Genomic DNA, 17,836 nt, shown 5'->3' with positions numbered 1-17,836 from the left:
GGACATCTTTCTTTTGCCTTTATACTTGATAAATTCTGAGGGCAAACCAAACCACTAAACTTTCTCCATAGAAGTTAAAGGATCTTGACACTGAACATATACTGTTACCCAGTACTTTTAGAGTCACTGAATGTAGGTGGGTGTTTTCTGGCAAGGAAATGAACAGCTGAAATTAATCACAAGTGCTCACCTAGTCCAACAGGTGTTAATTAGGGAAACATCCTCTGGACCACTTTAAAGGTAGTGAGTGCAGATGGGGCCTGAACTAGAAGCTGTTATCTTCATGTCTGATAGCTATGCACAACTTCAGCCTCTTCAACCAAGACTGACAACAAGTGCCACAGTCCAATTAGGTGCAGAGAAAACACCCTGATTTGACACTTATTGCCTGATAACTGAGTGCCAGCTTCAATCACTATGAAGAAAAGCTCATCATTACCTCTCCACCTGTTCTAAGTAATTTATTTCCTTAAAACCAAAGTCTCTCGATTTTCAGGTTAGTGTCCTACCTTTGCACTCCCAGATTTTCAATCCTTTTAAACACTAGCTTGGTTTATGACCACATTTTACAGAAAGCAGGCATGTATATTAATTTACTAGCCAACAACCCAAGGTGAACCATTTTCTAAAATCCATACAGATATAATCCCTGCAAATGAGGAGGAAAAGGTGATGATGGTATAGTGGGGGTTTCCTTTCACTGATTTTATGGCTTCAAGATGTTAAAAAGTTTCGTGGGTTTTCTGTAATCCTTTGCCAAAGTTTAGGGCCCTGGATGACCATACTCTTTGAGAGTGTCGTCTGAACAGATCATTAAGCCTATATTATGCCCCTTTAATAAAGCCTATCTTGTGCCACCTGGTCTCCTCCCAGCTCTGCTTTCCTGAAGGTCTTCCCTTCTTCACTTACCCTATGACTGGAGTTGTAGGTTTCTCAATCAGCATAACAGATTAAGTGTAAACACAGTACAGAAGTCCTGGATTAGCCATCAATCACATCAGAACCTTTTTGCTCCTACCCCTAAAGTACTGGGAATTTCCACTCTCCTCAGCTGTAATAAATGTCAGACTGTTTTTATGGTTGTACAAATCTTACCCCGGCTCTGAGGGACCACCAGTTACAATTTGGGGGATAAGCATTGGGTTTATGGGGTTTGTTTTGGTTTGTTGTTGGGGGGAGTTTGTTGGGTTTTGTTTGTTTGTCTTTTAAAACCATCCTTCAATATACTGTCCATATACCAAATCTGGAGACAAATAAAAATAGGTATCACTCCTATGACTATGGAAAGCCCATTCAGCGCTAACTGTATAGTAAATGGAATAAAAGACAAAAATGTTTGCCTGCTATATCTGCTTTTCCTTAGCTAGCACATTATTTTTAGACACAACGTTACCATAAAACAAGCTTAGTATTGGTGTTTGCCACTCTGGCTTCTATATTTGTACTGAGTACATATTCACTTGAAATTAGCAGACACCAGGAATCATCATACTCAGATCTGTAAGTGACAAAACAGTAAGTATCTCTAAAAATGGACAGAATTATTGTCTTCCTTTCCACACTACACTTGTTTGCACGCCAGCGTCAGCAAACCTGAATCCACCACCTCAAGTCTCCCACGTCATACCAACCAGGATACATATGTTGTTCCCACATCCTAATAAAAGAAGGAAGGGGGAAGGGGGGGGTGAATGAGACTGGACTCTCCTTTGGACTATTTAAATTAGGGAGTTGGTGTTTTCTTTGTTTTATTTACATACAAGACACCATTAACCACAATGTCTTTTTCAGAAGGCCAAGAACATTCACACATGCTATGCTTTTCTTATTTTCCATGTACAGTGGTTCCACATTTATTTAGTAACAATACCAAGCCCTCTGCATAGGTTCAGAACAGAACAGCCTACACTTCGTGTTTCCTTCCTTCTGCAAGGTTGAGTCACATCCTTAGGTCTCCTTTTAGAAAAGTACCAAACCGTGCTAGAAGAGAAAAAAAACCAAGAAAAGAAAAGAAAAGAAAAGAAAAAATGTAATGGAGAAGCCTCAAACTTGAGAACACACAGCACTGACACAGGCCACAGTTCAATTCTTTGGTTCATTTTCTGCAGTGACACAGACAAGAGAACTGCACACCTTTTTTCCCCCCCCTCTTAGAAGCAAAATCGGGTCCTCTTCACAGCCAGACAACTTTGTCAAAGGATTTCAAAGATAAATGAATAGCTTTAACATTTATGAGTGAATTGCTGCTAACAAATTCCTTGGAATTACTGTATTTAAAAGAAAAAAATTTAAAAAAAATCATCCTCCTGCCTTTCTAGAGAGTTGAGTTCAGTATAGAATCAAGATCTGTATTTCTTTCCTTTGGTCTCTTTAGCACTTCAAATAAAATCAAGCTTTTATCCTATTACACTTAAAGCCATGACTGCAGCAGTTCTTGCTTTATTTCCTCTATTCTACCAAAATGAACACTGCTGAGTTGAACATTGGTTAAGTTCCCTGGTTAAAACTTCTGTAACCCTACAAAGTATCTTTTTGAAATCTGGACCAGTTTTCTCAAGCCTGGTTTTGCACAGCCCTAGCAGTACACAGGCCAGGGCAAACAAAATTTTTAACTTAAAACAACTAAGTTTAAGCTTTAGATAGCTAGTTCTATTTATGTAATGTACTACTGTAGGTCATTCTCACCATCTCCAGTACACACTTGCATGACCAGAACAATTCAGCAATTTGGTTTAGAGCACCTCAATCAATAAAGTCAACAAGATAACATCCCAGATGAGCTGGTACAGTTGTTTTTTGGCAGTGCAACTTTGAACCACATACTCTATCAGATTCTGAAACAAACTACTGCTCACACATCACAGAGTATTTAATACTGTGTTTAAATACGTGTTTTATACTGATATATTATAAACAGTATGTTTTTGTATCTATTACACATTACACTGTGCATTACTATCCAACCCCTGCACTGAGTCAGGAGCTGGGCAACGAGACAAATGCAAATGTAATAATTTTCTCATCAACATCATAACAGGGAATCAGTTCTGTCTGCTTATCAGGCAAATAGATTAAACAACACATTTACATCCTTGCTCCTCTGGATGGGCCAAAGACTGTCTTGACACGTACAATAGTTTTTTTTATAAACAGAGGTTTCGATAAAACTAATCCATCTAAGCCTACTGTAAAAGATGCAAGTCTCATAAAGCATGAGACAGTTCTGGGACTGCAGCTTTCAAAAATATTTCCTAAAATCATTCATTTGAAGCCCAGATAGCTATTAAAATCACCCATGCAACACATTTTTAAACCATGACCATGCTATTTCTATTTAAACATTAAATCAGTGGCATTTTGCAAGGTACACAGAGTCAGTGATTTAGTGCAGGTGCTACAGCAAAGGAGGAACTAATTGCTAAATTTCCAGGCTGAGGACATGGCTACTGTGGCAGAGACAAACTTCCCCAAATGTCTGTCTTTTCATAATTAACCTACTAAATTGGGAGGACAGTGGGGGAAGGGAACCTGTGCAAGACTAGATCACCTTTTTCAAGCTTGCTCAGGAGAACCCACAAAAGCCCAGCCATATTTTCAGAATTACTCCCATATAACTAAGAAAGATAAGTCATCATAAAGTCTTGGGCAGTAATAGACAGCCAGAGTTGCATCTTTCAACAGGTATTTTCTGCAGCAACTAACACTACTCTTCCTAGTTAGTGAAAAAACTGCTTGAAGATCAGTAGCACTGCAAAAGTGAGAATTTTATCCTTTTTCTCTAGAAGCACTGCTTTGAAAGCATAAGAGCAGTGCTCATGGCTCTCCACAGAGAGTAAAGGTTTGCTTCTGCAATATAGACTTTAGTAACACCCAAAAGAACTCTCTGCCAGAAAAACAGACTACACAGTACTGAGAAACCCTGAGAACCACAGCATGAGGGCAAAAAGGAAAAAACCAGGCAGCCATGTCCTGTTCAACAAGCCATCCCTGATTCCAAAGCACAATAGAAACAAAACCTGTCTGGACTTTCGGCCCAACTCACATTCAGAGCCAAAAACCAGATCCTAACGAGCATGTTTCCAGGACCCCTGAACCTGCTCAGAGGACGGGGGCAGGGGGTGGGTGGGGTGTAGGGGGGGGTGGGGAAAAGGCCACAAAAACACCCAGGAACCTTCAAAGACAAAACTCAAACCATTTCCGTTTTATGCAGTTCTAGCCTTCAACTTTGTAGAGGTCATTGCAAGCACTACTGAAGCACTAGGATGCTATCTGTAGCAGTTATTCTCAATATTTTTAGGTTTTTTTAATGAGTATTTAGGGGAAAAGAAAGTTGTGTGGTCGGTCAACATTAACAAAAACACAAAGAATGTTTACCTGTGTCAGATACTTCCTGCAGTACAAGCAAGAGGAGCTTTCTGTATAAATGCCAAATAAAAGAGGATTAGAAAGGATGGAGCAGTAAGGGTGAAACTATCTGATCAGGCATAAGACAAGAGCATGAACCCTACCCTTCAGTTACTTCTGTGACAGCGTTCACAGGCAGGACACAGCCTCCTCATTTCCGTTACAAGCCTATCCTGTAAAAGCAGTCTCAGCAATTTATGAAGCAGAGCAGAGCTGACAGCAGTAAGGAAGAGATGATGTTACAAACAATAAATGGTTGATAAGAGAAAGAGTACTTCTAGGAGGAGCCCTCCTTCAGTGAAGGACAGCAGATGAAGTATAGAAATCCATATCCTTGGAGCTCCTAAGGTAAGGAGAAAAAAGAATGCCTTAACTGAACCAGCTTTAAATCAAGCACAAAAAAATTGACACAAGAGCACAAGTACTTTAAAGAATTACAGAGTTTAGAAAATACTTGACAATAAAGACATTGAGGTGCTGGAGCAGGTGGCAAAGAAGAGCAACTATGCAGGTTAAGGGCCCAGAAAACAAGTCTTATAATGAGCAGTTGAGGGAACTGGGACGGTTTAGATAGAGGGAGAGAAGGCTGAGGGGATACCTTACCACACTCTATGCCTGAGAGGACAATATAGAGAGATAGGTGCTGGTCTCTCTCGCAGGTAATTAGTGATAGAACAAGAGGGAATGGCCTCCAGCTGCACTAGGGTAGGTTTAATGTAGAGCTTAGGAAAAATGTTTGTCTCTGTAAGAGCAGTCGAGCATTGGAACAGGCTGTCCAGGGAGGCGCTTGAGTCGCTATCCCTACGTGTGTTTAAAGGTTGTTTCAATGTGATGCTCAGTGATACAGTTTAGTGGTGAACGTAGCAGAGTAGGGTTAATGGTTGGACCTGATCATCTCACGGGTCTTTTCCAAAAACTGAATGATTCTATGATTCAGACATATCTAACAGGGTTTTTACTCACTGCCTTCAATTTCTTTCTTTGAAATTTCAAAGGTGAGTTGTAAAACTAGCTCAGATCAAGACTGAACAGCCTTTGAAAAAAGACACAATTAAGAACCAATATCAGCTTATTTTTCTTATGTTAGTTAAGAAATATCTTGAACTGTTAATTCAAACCTGTGCTTGTTTTCACAACACATGATAAAATTGAAACACCCAATCCTTTGCTGAAACCAGTATTTTACCAGGAGTAAAGTAAACACACTTGCTGTGTTATTTTGTTGGTTGTTTCATTTGTTGCTTTTTTTTTTTTCCTCCTGACACAATGATTCACAATCAGGAAATATACCAATTCTAAGAACAACAATTGCACTTTTCACTAAAAGAAAAAATATATATATTTGATTTTCACTTTTTGAGATGCAAAAAAATACTAAGGCTGAAGACAAGATGTTCTCTGAGGAAGTTAAAGCTGTATAATTGTGGAAACTGAATTATTTGAAGTTAGCAAGTGACTTTTAGTTCTTTTTCTGAAACTACTGCATATACATCAACAACATTGCATTAAACAGCACTGAATCATTCTGGCAGTGCTATAAAGGAAAGACATTGTGAAAACTGAACTATACTGTACTTGCTAATTTTTATTTCCCGACAACTGTCAACAGCAGTGTGTCCTGATGAGAAATGTGCTTGCATGCTTGTCCCCTGGCAGAGAGGATCTGCCCTCAACATGTGAAACAATAGCATAAGCAAAGCTTGTATCACTGGTATACTAAAATAGAGCCTTGGAATTCACTTACAGATGTATATGCACACGTGTATCAAAATCTATACATTGTAAGATACAAACTATAGAACCTTACTGTGTTCTCATCTTCTGGAAACAGATGACTGTTTCTTGGGTTTTCTCACCCCCCCCTCCCCGCCTTTAAACAGTTTTATCATGACTGTACTTCCTTTTTCTTTTCATGATGCTACTCCCTGCTCTCTCCTGACTCACTCACACATAGCTATGCTTCAGCATGTTGCACTTCTCGTTCTTTGATGAAGTGTCACTACAATTCTTACTTGAACTGAATACTTAAATTGCATAAATTCATCTCCAGAGGTAAAGGTGGGCAGAGCTGGCAGATCACATAACTAAACACACAAAAAACCTACATCAGGCCAGTAAAACAGCACCTGAGGCTCTCACTGTTTAAAAACTTTGTGTCCTTTTCCACTTGGAAGTACCTTATTTGAACATTAATGTTTGTCACATACCCAGTATCACATCAGAAGCCAGCTGTGCCTCTAAGAAACCCAGAGTACCAATTGACTTCTCAGATAAAAAACACTTCAGTGATCATTTCCTTCCCTAAGAGGGGAGAAAAAAAATCTCTACCTTAATACCCGAAAAGATATTTACTACCAATGAATGCAAAGCTTTAAAGAGAAAGCAGGTTTTCACCAAATTTTATCTACAGCAAAAGTTTTCCTAGTCCTGCTAGCTGCAAAGCTGATCAGCCAAATATTAACTGAACATAAGCCAACACAGTAGGCCTGGCAAGAAAAGGCAAAAAACCACAGCTCCATCAACAGAGGCTGCTGTTCTTTTCTTTACCCAAGAGTAAACACTCTTACTCTTTAGTTTCCTAACCAATTTAAGACTCATTCATAGTATTTCTCTTCATGGAGCTCCCCCAAAAAAATCTCATGAGCCAGGAAGAGGATTCAAACCCCTCAGAGAAACCCAACAAGAACAGCAAAGACTTTTCACCCTTCCTTCTAATGACAGAAAAAAGACAACTTGATACTTCTTACATTGGTTGAAATGGTTTCTCTTCTACAGAGAAACTTGAGAAGCCACAAGGCTCTACAAAACACAGAGAGCTCATGGTTCCTCCTTACAGTGGCTGGAGGAGGACAGATGTGTCTGATTAAACAGCTAAGCATAGTAATGTGGACAACTGAGAATCCCAAATGAAAAATAAAAATCAGCTCATTCTTCCTTCACCATAAAGGAGAGAAAGGAATTCATTGCCCACAAACTTGTCAGAGCTGCACCACCACTTCAGCTTTTGGCCCTTTTAAGTTTGGCCTTAAACCTGTGTGACTGAAGTACAGCAAAGGACCACATCAATACCAAAATGACAGAATGACCTGGACCACATTGTCCATTCCAGTTATAGGAGCTACATGTCCAAAGAGATCACAAACACACAGAAAAAAAAGCACCAAAAAATTGTGAATTTAGAATATAATACTGGAAAGGAATTACAGCATGAGAAAAGCAGCAAGTTTTATGGGAATGTGGCTGCAGTATGTAAACTAGCCTAAAAAGACAAAGGTTCCAGTTATTTCTAACGATGTAAAACTAGCTAACTTCTCTTCTTTGTGGCTTTACTCCTCATGAGTAAAATAGGAAGCGAACCACTTCCTCATTTCATTAGACCATTCTGACAATAAATAACTGTACAAAAAGCAGCACTAGACTATCCAAGAGGAAATTAATGCACCACTGGAGCAATCTAGCAAGAGTATGGTACAGTAGTAAACAACAAAGAAAAAATACCGAGCACTTGTTCACTAAACTAGCACCCGCCACGTCATTGTGAGGACAAAGCAAGGGTCCTAATGGGAGAAATGGCATACTCATGTATTCACTGTTGCTTTCCTCCCACAGTTTGTTTTTTTGTTTTGGGCACTGCTTCACAGCCTAACAGAAAAGATTAAGTAGAAACTCTTAACTGGGAGATGAGCCTAGAACATCTATCCTCACAGCTACATCGCAAATCACCAGATTCAAAACCATTTGCTCACAATACCCATGTCTACCTCTTAGTTACACAATAAGAAAAAGTGGTGAAGACATGAAGGCTATTAAAGGCAATGGACAAAATTCAATGTTTATTTTAGTGTAGTCCCTTTCTTACAGCTTTTCTAACTCTACTCTTAACATCTTGAGTTCCTTGTCTAACAGATCTATCTGCCTTTACAAAATCCCAACTCCTCTCACACTTCTGCCTAACCATGTCCCTGTCAGCTCTCTCTTCTATATTTGTCCAGGAAAAACCCATTTCCCTTGATGTCCTCAAGATGCTGGGTGAGAGGCAACATCACACCCACACATTCCCTCATTACCTGACCAATACAATCCACACAGCCAACAAGCGCCCAAAACAACCTCTCTGCTCCTCAATTCAGTCCCAGATTCTAATTAATATCCTTGCCTGTTTTCAGCTCAAGGTAAGCATCGCAAGCTCCTAGTTAATTGCAGTGACTCCTCACCTCAGCTGTCATCTCCATCCAAACCTGTTCCGTCTCCCACACTGCCTAGCTGGATACATGTTTATTAGAGCATGAGTTTTCATAGGACTGTAATGGGGTCAAATTGAGGCCCATTCTGGACTAGAAAAGGGAGAGAAGCAAAGCAAAAGGCACAAGCCCTGCAAAAACACTCCACTGTAAAGCCGAGACATACTAGAGCTATTTGAAGAGCTGTCAAATTTTTAAGACTACAGTTACAACATCTGTTCCCAAGTCTCACTTTAGGCAGCTACTGAAGTAATTTGACTGAAATTCCTGTGAAAACATGACACAATATTAACATCAATATTATATAATATTATTTGCTCTAAGTATTAGGTCTTAATCAATAGTCTTCCACACTGATATTTACTAGACTTTACTGCCGCTCTCACCCATACTAAGCTTCCTACCAGAACAGGATTCCACCCTGTGTTTAAGAAGTCACAGTTACAGAAAACCATATAGTCTCTCTGTAACAAGTTTAAGCCCTGAGAAAACTAGAAGCTTCAGAAAAGACTGGGTTTTGCTAGGCTAACTGAAAGCTCCTTTAAGATCATCCCTCCAAACTTCAAGCCAGGAGATACCAACTAGGTCATGTTACTCTGCTATTACTCCTGATCAATTAATTCAGCTCTGAACTCTGAGATACAAAGGTAAAAACAGTGAAATAATTTAAAGCACTTTTTTCAGTGTTTGGGAGAGTATGACTTTAACCAGTTGCACGTGGGAATAAGCAGCAAGTAATTTTCTACAAGATTTAGCCAGAGCAACAAATTTCAAAACTACTATTACAATTCAGTTAATTGCCTGTTCAGCTGACAAATCTAAATCTCCCCACATAAGACTACTACACGCAAGCAGGAAATCTAAACTCTAACTCAATTAACTACTATCCCTACATAACGCTCTGTCTTGTGCGTGATTTTCATTGATACAGAAGGTCAGCGATTTTACCTTTGAGATGAAGCCTCACGAAGTCCAGCGGTCACACACTGCACTTCCACCTTAAGAAGGCACAGCTTCAAATAACCGTACCTCTCAGCACATCAAAAGTGCAAATACATACAAAAAGAAACTGTCTTTTCATGCCCGGAATGCACTTTGTCTGGAGAGTTTCACTTTCGGGAATACTAAACACTATAAAGTTTTGTTGTAAAGAAGTAAGAGCTGTGAACATGTGCCTTATTAACACTTCTGGCTCTGCCCCCCACCGCAAGACTAGAAGAGCTAGAATTTAGACAGCTTTATTTTTTCTGTAGAAAGGTCAAACTGATTTGTGTATCAGAAGCGAAACAAACACCTTTGTTGTTCAAAACACCTTTGTAGTCCAACACAAAAGAGGAGAATTCCTTTTCACTGCGAGGATGCTACCCTCAAGACTGCTATTAAAAAAAAAAAAAGAGGAGAAACAGCACTCATCCAGTGACACACCTGAGTGGAAGCATACACAATTAAATCTAACTTTTGAAGTCATACAACTAATAAAGCCACTAGTCGCAAAAACAGGGCTTTCCTGTCAGCTAATTTACAACTAGGGCACTTAGGAACCCATCTATTACCTTGTACAGTACACCAGAAAAAGTTACTTATGCTAACACTCCATTTAATTTAATCATCGAGTACTGAAGGAGAACCAGAATTGCCTCATGGCTGAATTTAAGAGTCTTTTGAACTACGTCAGTTAAACAGAATTTGCTCACAGACCAGCCTCCTGCTACCAGGGAACAGTTAAGCCCTGCAGTCTGAGTAAAAAGTGCTTTTAAAAATGTATCTAGGACAGCGTTCTGCTGCACTTTCCTTTATATAAAGTGATTATAAACTTTTTTTGCCTGGTGGTCACCAATTCAGGTAAAGTGTTTACCGATGGGAATCAGCCTTCCAGACAAACCTATTAACTGCCTACAGGATCAAGGTTTAGGTTTTGGTGTGGGTGGCAGACAGAAGGCCTGTTTTGCAAGGCACGTTATTTTTGTAGCTACAACCACACCAAACTGCATGCACTCAATCTCACAAGCTAAGCTGTCCCAGACCCAATTATACTATTTGCACGGAGACCACCTGGGAATCTCAAGTGCTGTAGATATAAGCCAGAAAATCAGTCAAACACTTCGTAAACAGGGACACAAGCCATAGAGTATTTCCACTGAACAGGTATAAAAGAATAAAAATAGATCCTCTCATACTGACATTATTAGAGGAAAAGAGTTTTATAGACCTGAAGATTCTATGTAAGTACAGCCTCTTTGTTTCAGAGATACTTAGTCTCCAATTTTTTCTACAGTCCCACAACAATTTCATGCACTAGGAAAAAAATGCTGGGCTTGGTCAGTCACATATCACTCCTCGAATGCAATACCTGAACTTTCATTTAGCACAAATTAAACAGCAATCCTTCCTGATATGCACAAATTAAACAATACTTGTCTACATACTAGAAATGATTCTGCTAGGCACTAAAAAAGCAGCGTTAAAAGAACACTCAGAAAGAGTATGTCTGGGAACAAAAGTCCTTTTACAAATCAATTTTGTGACCTGTATTAACACTTCCAGAGTTAATCAGAAGTAATTACTAAACATTGCACCAAGACCACCTGATTCTGTAGTGACAAGAAGACAGCAGTATGACCAGATGACAAAGGTTGCAACAGCTGTGAGTTCATAAGCCACATATACAGAGTCAGTCTTTACCTCATAACCACTACTGTCTTAACCACCCTGAAATTCAAATTAGCCTAAGTGAAAGGCAAAAGAATGCACCATTTTCCTTGCACCCTTCAATGCGCTTTGTAACTAGCTTCACTATTACCACAGTGAAGGTATTCTCTGCACATCAGGCTTTCACACAACAGAGAAGACAAAATGCCTTTTCTAAAAAGAAGAATGCAATTAAAACCACAGGAGATGGGGAACACAGGAAAAAGTGCTGTAACTAAAAATACTTTCAGCTTTCCCTAGTCAACTCTAAAACTGCTCATTGTTTGTTGGTTTCTATTCAGCTCTGCTATTTATATAATTGCAATGCACATACCTCCAGTAAGCACTGGAATTGCAAATGTAAAATAGCACCTATATAAGAGAGGCTATTACTCTCAGCAGATTTTACAGTTTGAAACACTCTGCCAGCTGCTTGTGGCACTCGAGAGAACATTCCTGAATCACAGAAAGGGGAAAAATGAGGTGAATTTATAAGAGATCCTGAATTAAAGGCAAAGAAGCCTCTGCCCTCATATATATGAGGAAAAAAAGCAGACTTCTCTGTGTAGGGTAGTTAGAGGTGTCAAATCTTCCACAATCACATGAAAGAAACACTAATGCTCCCAAATAAAGTTTACATGTCTATAGAGTAATATTAAAGGGAAACTTACGAGGTATACAAGAGGACCATCCATTTATTTTAAAAGCTCTTGAAACATGCAAATGCATAGGAATAGGTGTCAAAAGGTGTGTACAACTGGCCATCACTTACAGCTGGTAATATTTTAAGTAAATCTGACCCTACCTAAATGACACATTTATTTCAGGTGCCACAGCCAGTAAGCAGTGCAAATGCTGTACCTTCCCCAGTACACAACTCTTTCCAACCAAAGCACAGCTTCTGTCACCCCAGCGATCCAGGTCTCATCACCTCTGAAGCAAAGTCAATAGACTTTGAGGGATTCAGTTGGACCAAAATGACTACCAGGATGACACTCTACATTCTGGTACAGGAGTGTGGTACTGACATTCAAACCTTGGGTGAATCCAGCATGTCCATTCATGCACCTCGCCTGTAGAACATGTGCTTGACAGCTGATAGTCCATGAGATGCAATTTGACAACACTCAAAGTGTAAACATATTTGAAAATATTTTGAAATGCTAAGTCTCATAAAATTGATTTACAATATACCTCAGGATAGCCAATGTTACCTTAGCAGATAGGAGTCCTAAAGCCTGTCTAGATCAGTGACTAAAACACTTGGTAGAATTACAAAGGAGCAAGTTTCTAGGAAGGACAGGCTATAGGTGATAACCTTGATTTACACTAGTGACATTATTCCTAAAACAAACAAACAAAAAAAAAAAACCAAAACCACCAAACTTGACTGCTTAAACAAATTTGACTTTTTGCACATAAGATTTAATTTCACCTGTCTCTGCTACAGGGTATGCATCAGTTTCATTTGTGCCCCCCCACAGCTGGCAGGCAATAACAACGACAAAAAGTACTGCAGGCTTATTGTGTATCTATAGTCTCCTAGATATACAGCAAGGAGGAAAAGAAAACCTGCTATTATGTTTACTGTGCCTAAGCAGCTACAGAAAACCGAAGCGGCCCCTACACATATGCTTTTCCAAATTACAGAGTCAATTTCTGTTACTGATTAATCAATAATTCAGTAGGTAGCAATACAACTATTCCCCACCCTTCCATCTCTTCATGGTATTAATTCCGAGCGTCTAACAGGTTTCACCATTAGAAACCTGGTGACAGATACCTTGAATTAAGTTACCTGTGTAACTATCTCTAAACTATTTTAGCTATTGCATTCAAATTTTTAAAAAATAATTACTCTGCTACGACATCTAACTACTGAAAGACACAACAAAAAACTGTTTCCTTCTTCTCTTTTACCCAGACGTTGAGAGACCAGCAAAACACAGAGAAGTTACGTATGCACGAACAGAACCAGCTAACATCATGTTTCCACAGTCACTGAGGTTCCTGCAGGAAGGGCTTCACATGAAGAGGCAGATAATTTCAGAAGACAATCTTTTCAATGATCCATCACCACCCCAGGTGGCTCCAGCTAAACTGCAAACAATGAAGAAAATCTAGAGCACCTAACAACAAATGAAAGTTGCATAACAGACGAAATCAGATTCATTCCTTACTTTCACACAATCGTGGTACTTCCTGTCAGGGATATTTTAAAACAGATTTTGGTATTGCTTCTTTGTACAGCCCCTAGTCTCTGACAGTTAATACATGCAGTAAGAAAGCTGACACTTGCACTTGGATTAGTAAAAAATAAAAATCTACTCTTCTACTGAAAGCTTCTGTTTCAGCAGTGGAATACTCTGTATGCCAGACCAAAAATACCCATCCCTACTTCGTGGAATAGCAGTATCTTTTTCACAAGGTTTAGGATTTTGTTTTTAAACCTGCCACACAGAACTGAAGATAACACCACACCTTGCTAAACAAATACCTGTCAGGTAGAGCCTTCTGTGTTTGGATTCACATTCCAACCTTGACAACAGTAAGCTTGGCCTAATGACTAAATGTCTTCTGTCCAATATCCCTTATCTGCTTCAACCTACTATAAAAATTCCTCATGAACTTAAAGTCCAAGCAACTAGAGCACAGGGAAAGAAAACTGTGTCAGTGGGGGGACGACTGGAGCAAAACAGACTTGGCAGTCTGTAACAACAGAAGGAGTAATAGGAAAGAACACAGATTATTAGATCAATGTAGAAAATGCTTTACTGGTTTGAGGATTAACATAAATGCTAATCAACACTTGTGTTTCTGTACTACATTACCAGAATCTCAAAAGGACAGACTTTAAATGTTAGTAAGACTCCACTATCACAGCAGGAAGACGGCTGTCTTACTGTCACTGACATTTAGATCCAGGATGCTAATGCATGGTCTCTGGATTTGTTTGGCATCTGAAATGTTTCTGTGAAGAAACGTCTTGTATTTTATTACCATGTAAGACAAAATATTACATTAAAAAGTAGTAAGGCAGAGCTGAATTGTACGTGTCCTATTTTTTCAATCATACAGAACAGCATTATGAATCAATGAAAATTTCAGTTTATCAGCTATTTAATAAATAGGAGAGAAACACCACCATACTGTTACAAGTTCTGAATGCACTTGAACCGCACCTGGAACTACAATGCCAGCATCACAGCTACTGCACACAGAACCGTAGGATACACCCTAAGTATGACAGATTTGCAGCATTTCTGTATTCTGCTTAAATCACTGCATGCTTTAGTTAGTCTGAAGGACTGCAGGTGTTCAAGAGCTTTCCTCCTCCTGGTTAACTATTAGCACTGTCAATCCATTTCTCCCCATCCCGATAAACTACCTGCATCCGGCCGAGCTGGGAGAGCAGGGCTACACCACACGAGGCAGGCTGAAGGCGCTCCTCAGACCACCCCCAGACACTGCCACAAGCCGGTCGAGCTGCAGCGGTCAGGGGAGTTGCCTGCACTTGCACCAGAGAGCAAACCGGATCCTCTGCCTTGGACCCGCCGCGGTGAGGGGAAGGACCCCGTCGGAGAGCAGGGAAAACCCAGAGAAGGGTTATTTAGCACAGGGCAGGTCCCAGGCAATTAGCGTAGTTTCCTCAGGCTAGGGAGGCAGCAGCCGCTGCTTCTCCTTCTGGTCCCGAGGCAGAGGCCCCACCGGGGGGCGGACGGGCGGGCAGCCCCCTCTGCGCCCCGCAGGGTGCCCCGGGCTGGAAGGGGCCGGCGCTGCGGGGGCGAAGCGGCGATGGGACAGGGAGGGCAGAGACGAGAAGTTACAGAGGGCACAGGGAAGGCGAGTTTGGCCCAGAGAGCTGGGAGAGCAACAGATGGGAGCCAGGAAAACTGGTGGGGGGGAAGCCCCATCCCCATTAGAGACAGGCCGGACGGCAGCGGGAAAGGAGTGGGGGTCGCGCCGCTAGGGCTGCGGAGAACGCGGGGGATGAAGCGAGGCGCCCCGCCCGGCCCCCCGCCCTCCACGCTGGTGACACTCACCGAGCCGCCCCGCGGACGGCGATGCGGACGGGAGAGGGAGCCGGAGCCGCCGCCTCCTCCCCCCGCTCGGCCGGAGGCAGCGACAGGAGCAGCGTGGCCGGAGCCCCGCGCAGGGGAGGGCGCGGATAGCGACAGCGCCGGAGCCGCCCGCACTGGGGGAGGGGGGAGGAGGGGGAGGGGAAACTGCTGCACAGCACCACGGGGGACCAGCCGTGCAGGCGGGCGTGCGATGACCCGGATGTACCGGCGGGGAAAGGGGGGGGGGGAGTGTGGGGGGGGCGGCCAGCAGGTGACTGCGCAAGCGCGCCAGGCGGTCGGCACACTGCGCATGCACCTGCTGCAACTCTGAGTGTCTCGGGCAGAGAGGGGGGAGCGAAACAGAGGCGGGCGGGCATGAGGCGGCGAGTGGGTCAACCTCCTTAAAGGGGCCGCCCCGGGGCGGCCATCTTCCCGCAGCTGCCAGGCTGAAGGGCTGGCACCTTCCGCCCTTAACTAGCCTCCACTAACATTTCGTTAAAGCTACTAACGACACTATGGATAGTTGTTTCAGGCACTTTTGTGATTACGGCTTTTTGTTTGGTTGGTTGTATTTTAGGTTTGATTCAGGGGCTTTAAATGTTTGCTCTAAGCAAAGCCAGAATGGGAACGAACATAAGGCTTTTCCTTTGAGAAAAGCTAGGTTGCTGGCTGAAAGTCCTGTGTAAATGCCTTCCCAGATAGGTTATGCTCTAAGATACTAACGAAAAAAGTGGAAGGTTAGATGCCTGTGTGAGCTCTGTGCTGCTGGAGCCTCTGCACGGGAAGAATGTCCCACTGGGTAAACCCTACCTGCCCTGCATCTCCCCTACACGTAAAAGTCATGCAAAATGTCTGGGGAAACACAAAAATACATTTCATGGACTTAATGATGAACTTTTTCTCTCCATGTCCACATTCTATTGATGAAGGTCACCTTTTCCTTGTCTGTATCACAACTGGATGTTCTTGGTATTTGTGTAGAGAAATTTGCCAAAGCAGAGGGATAGCACAAATACCTTGTCTTGGGGCATGTTTCTTTAGTAAAATTACACAGATATATGCAAATAGAAAGAAAAATAAAAAACTTCACACTTACTTTTTACCTTGAGTAACCTGGAATCTAGAAAATAATTTTCAAAATGTTGCCAAAATGTCTCAGCTGGCCTTCACCTTGAACGGCTCTTCTGAAGCTCAGGGATTGCTCACTGTGGTGAGGCTCTGCTGGGGTGATTTAGAGACAAGTGGGACAGATAGGCAGTAACAGTCTCCAACATTTGAGCATTATCATTGGCAAAGGTGATTATTCAATCTGAAAACAGTAAACCCACCACCTGAAAGTCTAACCACTTACTCTACTTTCTCTTCAGAAGCCAAGTACCAGTTTGATAACTGACAAATATTAGTGAATACCAAGTCCCCACAAAACCACTTTGAGAAAGGATGAATATGGAAAGGACCTCAAGAGTTTTATTTATGTCAACATATTTATCTTCTTTTCCTATATTGACTTAAACCAATAAACTCAGTTTATCATAATGTGGCAGGAATCGAGTTACATGGATTTGCTACACCAATAACTTTAAAGTATTCTAGATAAAAGAGTATCCTGGGACATAAAGAAAGCCATTTATGAGTACAGTTCAACAGAAAAATCTGCTTAATGAATTCAAAGGAAGTCACTGCACTTTAGTTTTTGTCCTAGGGTACTATTCTGCTGCCTTCACTGAAGTAAGGAAAAAGGAGTACTCAGGCAAGCCTTGGAGACTTTGGAGGTTAACATAGATTGGACCAAATAGGTCCAAGAAGATATGAAGTCAGATTTTCACAGAAGCAACTTAGGCAGAGTGGCAGAAGAAAAGTCGCAGTTCTGTTTGTGTTTGATTTGTGTAAGTGGCTAGGCTAAGCTAAGTGCTTGACATAACTTTTCACTTATGCTATGGAAAAGATTATTTATGTGCAACTAGAAAATACAATTCTTGAACTGTAGATCAATGCACCTTCTTTCCTGAGGGCAGGTCATTACCACATCTCCTTTTCTGAACTACACAGACCTTTTAAAGCCTGTGTGCCAGGCAGGAAGCAATCCAGGTCTCACTGAACTGAATTCAAGGGAATCGGAATCATGGTCTGAGTTTACACGTGGTCTTGAAGCAAACCTGGAGCTCTTCCTTCTCATACTATAGGACTTTGTCCTGTAACGCACAGCTAAGGAAATCACAGAATCAGCCTCAAGGATGAATGATTTTTTAAGGCTGATAACGTTATAAACTTCTTGGGGCTTGGCTGGGTGGGGGGAGACAAAGCAAATTCCCTAAACCATAAGCAGAAAATTACATAAGCAGGTTTATAGTAATATTTACGCTTTAGGGATCTCCAGAATTGTAAGGAACCCTTGATTTGGATCTTTCAGAAGTACAAGTAAGAATGCCCAGACCCGGAGCA

The 17,836-nt window shown here is 41.4% G+C and overlaps 1 protein-coding gene across 4 annotated transcripts in view; it reads right to left on the bottom strand.

Annotated features, from left to right (window-relative positions):
• Nucleotides 1-17,836, bottom strand: part of CYRIB (CYFIP related Rac1 interactor B) — an 89,117-nt gene that overhangs the window by 53,171 nt on the left and 18,110 nt on the right. Inside the window, exon 1 of one of the 4 annotated variants that reach the window (XM_068155541.1) lies at nt 15,377-15,606. The exons of 1 other annotated variant lie outside the window; for it this stretch is intronic. The gene's annotated coding sequence lies outside the window, so the exon portion shown is untranslated. Of the gene's footprint in view, nt 1-14,721; nt 14,813-15,376; nt 15,607-17,836 lie in introns of those variants that run through there. 2 more of the 4 variants (XM_068155537.1, XM_068155538.1) reach the window with 2 other exon arrangements.

The sequence above is a fragment of the Melanerpes formicivorus genome, unplaced genomic scaffold (assembly GCF_026170545.1).
Source record: "Melanerpes formicivorus ecotype bairdi unplaced genomic scaffold, bMelFor1.0.p_v2 SCAF_32, whole genome shotgun sequence".
Classification (NCBI taxonomy): domain Eukaryota; kingdom Metazoa; phylum Chordata; class Aves; order Piciformes; family Picidae; genus Melanerpes; species Melanerpes formicivorus.
Note: the sequence above shows the minus strand (reverse complement) of the source record. Positions and strands in the feature narration are given on the sequence as shown.